A 4,296-nucleotide genomic window follows, 5' to 3' on the forward strand; every position below is an offset into this window, starting at 1 on the left:
GCCTACCTGTAGACTTGTGACCCTGACCCTAGAAGCCCCAGTGTTTTCAAGTCGCGGGTCTACACCAACCTCGCCAGGAAAATCGAACGAAATCTTCCCTACTTTCAGCCTCTCCAATCCCAAAATGCTGGAAGCAATAAACAATTATTTATTTTAGAGGAGCTATACCATCTTGTGTGTTATGTGATCTTCATTGCTTTATTGATTGGCGGATTGATTGATTTTTGCATTGAGATGAAACATGATGCAGAACATATATTCATTTTCGCCTTGTTGAATATGAAATGCTTTGTGACATCCAAGAAGCATTATCAGGCGTTTGGATTTAGTCATCTGGAGCTTAGAGATGTTCGGGGCTAGCCATGTAAAATATATATATATATATATATATATTTTTTTTTTTTGACAGGCAGAGTGGATAGGGAGAGAGAGAGACAGAGAGAAAGGTCTTTCTTTGCCGTTGGTTCACCCTCCAATGGCCAGCGCACCGCGCTGATCCGATGGCAGGAGCCAGGTACTTCTGGTCTCCCACGGGGTGCAGGGCCCAAGCACTTGGGCCATCCTCCACTGCACTCCCTGGCCACAGCAGAGAGCTGGCCTGGAAGAGGGGCAACCAGGACAGAATCCGGCGCCCCAACTGGGACTAGAACCCGGTGTGCCGGCGCCGCAAGGCAGAGGATTAGCCTAGTGAGCCGCCGCGCCGGGCGCCATGTAAAATTTGTGTCAATCCTGGGTAGATGATAATTGATGCTATGACACCTTTTTGAAACATCCTTATTGAAATAGTTAGCATTCTGGGGGCCAGCGCCATGGCTCACTTGGTTAATCCCCTGCCTGTGGCACTGGCATCCCATATGGGTGCCGGGTTCTAGTCCCGGTTGCTCCTCTTCCAGTCCAGCTCTCTGCTGTGGCCCAGGGAAGGCAGTGGAGGATGGCTCAAGTGCTTGGGCCCTGCACCTGCATGGGAGACCAGGAGGAAACACCTGGCTCCTGGCTTCAGATGGGTGCAGCGCCAGCCGTAGCAGCCATTTGGGGAGTGAACCAACGGAAGAAAGACCTTTCTCTCTGTCTCTGTCAAAAAAAAAAAAAAAAAAAAAAAAGAAAGAAAGAGATAGCATTCTATAAAATTCTCTCATTTGAAGTTGGCAGTTCAATGTTAGTGTATTCACTGAATTGTGTAGCCATCACTACAGCCTAAACGTAAGGCATTTTTGTCACCCCAAGGAAAGCTCTTACTTATTTGCATCAGACAACTTGTTGGTAAAAGTTTATTCTGACAAGTTTACTTTCTTTGCATTTACCATTTACTCATTGAGAGCCAGTTTCTGCGTGTTTCTAATTATTAAAATTTAGTCTTAATTTTGTTACTCTCTACCACAGCCCTATGTCACTCATACATTCCTTTTGAAAAGTACTCCACCTTTTATTTCCCAGATAACATAGTGTTCTCATTTTTTTTCCTGCAACTCTCAACCTAACATGCAAGGTGTTGTCTTAGGACCAATTGATCCTTGGAAATATTGTGCTACCCAAGGTTTCAACAATACTCTTGGTGATTTTTATGCTCTGCCGTTTTTGTGGAGGGAGAGGGAGATGTAGAGAGAGGGAGAACTTCATCAACATTGAGCTCTAGAGTCAGATAGTTCCTGCTGTCTGTAAGATATGCCAAACGTACCTCAAAACTCATTGACTTTTCAAAGGTAACTCAAAGGTATCTTCTAACTCATGTAAACAAAACAAAACAAAAACAATCTCATTTTCTTCACCAACATTTCTTCTCAAACTGAATCCCTATTTCTGAGACTATCACTAGTATTACCTAGTCAGCCGAGCAAAACATCTGATACTCAAGTAAGACTCATCCTTCAATTACAGGAAACCCAATAAGAAGTCCTCACCCAGCCAGAATTTCATTAGTTCTTTTGGGTCATGGCAGTGCATAAGACATAATCTTCAATAAATTCTAGATAGACTATATGACTTTTAAAAATTTATTTAGTTGTGAGTTAGGGAGAAAGAGAAAGGATAGGGAGGGGGGAGAGAGAGAGAGAGAAAGAGAGAGAAGAAGAGAAGAAGCCAGAAGGAAGGAAGGATTAGCTCCCGTCTTCTGGCTCACTCCCCCAGTGCCCTGAACTCCATCCAGTTCTTCCATGTGGGAAGAACCTCAGTGCTTGAGGTGTCACCACTACCTCCCAAAGCCTGCATGAGTGAGAACCTGGAGACAGGAGCGGGAGGTGGGCAATGAAGTTAGGCACTCTGCAATATAAGAAGTGGTCATCCTAATGCGCACCTTTTATTTTTTAGAGATTTATTTATTTATTTGGATGTCAGAGTTACAGAGAGAGAAAGAGATCGAGAAATCTTTCATCTGCTGGTTCACTCGACAAATGGCCACAACAGCCAGGGCTGGGCCAGGCTGAAGCTAGGAGCCAGGAGCTCCATCCAGATCTTCCAGGTAGGTGCAGGGGCCCAAGCATTTGGGCCATCCTCTGCTGCTTTCTCAGGCACATTAGCAGGGAGCTGGAGCAGCTGGGACTAGACTCAGTACCCATATGTGATGCCGGCCCTGCAGGCAGCCCCCTAATGGCATCTTAACTGCTAGCCAGATGCTTCCCTCATGTGATTCTGTTTCTGGATTATAACTTAGAAATACTTTACAAAAAATGGTTTACTTCTTTCTAAAACTACAACATAATTTTTTTTTGCCAATTTGTAAATTGTATTTGATTTTACCCACTCAAAATATTGTGAGATATTCATATGTTGATTGTCCCTTAAAACTTTTATCAAATACAGCTTTTTTCATTGCATGGGTTCAATTGATTTCTAAACTTTTTATTTATTTATTTGAAGGTCAAAGTTAGAGAGAGGGAGGGAGAGAGAGAGGGGAGAGAGATTCCCTCTACGGGTTCATTCTCCAGGTAGCCACAACAGCCAAGGCTGAGCCGGAATGAAGCAAGTACCCAGAAGCTTCATCTGCGTCTCCCATGTGGTTTGCAGCAGCCCAAGTACTTTGACCATCTTCCCTTGGTTTTTCCCAGGCCATTAGCAGAGGGCTGGGGCAGAAGTGGAGCAGCTGGACATGAACCAGTGCCCCTATGGGATACCATCATACCAGATGATGGCTTTACCCACTATACCACAATGCTGTCCCCTTCAATTGCTTTATATCAGGCAATATTTTCTTCTCTGAAAGCACACAATACACACATGCTATATTTTGTTCTATCCTACCTTTACTGTCTGTCTTTGTAAGGACAGGCCTTATGCCATACTTATATCTCCTGCATATCCTAGCACAGTGACTTCATCATATTAAAAATACAGTCAGTATACATTTGATTTGCCATGAAATACGTTTAAAATGCTAAATAAGTCCAAATACACAACTACATAAGATCACACACAAACACACACACATACATGTGATTTCTAAAACTTAAGAAAATTTTATATTTATGATTAAATGTAGGAATTAAAAGTCATAAAATTGTTATATCTTCACACCCCAAAAGTGTCAGTATTATCCAAGAAAATGTGCAAGATACTCTCTATCCACTTCCTCCCAATCTAATTAACCATTTTTTTTTAAAAGATTTATTTTATTTATTTGAAAGACAGAGTTACAGAGAGAGGTAGAGACAGAGAGAAAGGTCTTCCATCCACTGGTTCACTCCCCAGATGGCCACAATGGCCAGAGCTGTGCTGATTTGAAGCCAGGAACCAGGAGCTTCTTCCAGGTCTCTCATGCAGGTGCAGGGGCCCAAAGACTTGGGCCATCTTCTACTGCTGTCCCAGGCTATAACAGAGAGCTGAATGGGAAGAGGAGTAGCCGGGACTAGAACCTGGCTTCAGGCCAGGGCGTTAACCCGCTGTGCCACAGTGCCGGCCCCTAATTAACCATTTTAATGTAAACGACATAATAAAATTGAATTAAGATATATAATAAAACATATATATATATATATATATAGTTTGTAGGTTTCATTCACTAAGCCCTGAAAAATCTTCAAAACAACATGTTTAATTAAGTATTGTTAGCCCATGTTGGAGGTTATCTGAAAAATTGTATATAGTTTCATGCTGAAAAACAACACAGAGAGCATATTAAAAGAAACCACAAAATCAACAGAAGCCAGAACACAGTGGAATGGTAAATTTAAACACAGAAAGAAAATACTGGGTCTGTAAATTTTCATAACCAGAGAAACTATCGTGCAAAACTAATGGCAAGGACTCCTATTTCTAGCCAAATGGAGTTACATGAACTGGATTTATCTTCTCACCTGACCAATA

The sequence above is a fragment of the Oryctolagus cuniculus genome, chromosome 1, assembly GCF_051225735.1.
Source record: "Oryctolagus cuniculus isolate XC-2025 breed Fujian yellow rabbit chromosome 1, ASM5122573v1, whole genome shotgun sequence".
Lineage (NCBI taxonomy): Eukaryota > Metazoa > Chordata > Mammalia > Lagomorpha > Leporidae > Oryctolagus > Oryctolagus cuniculus.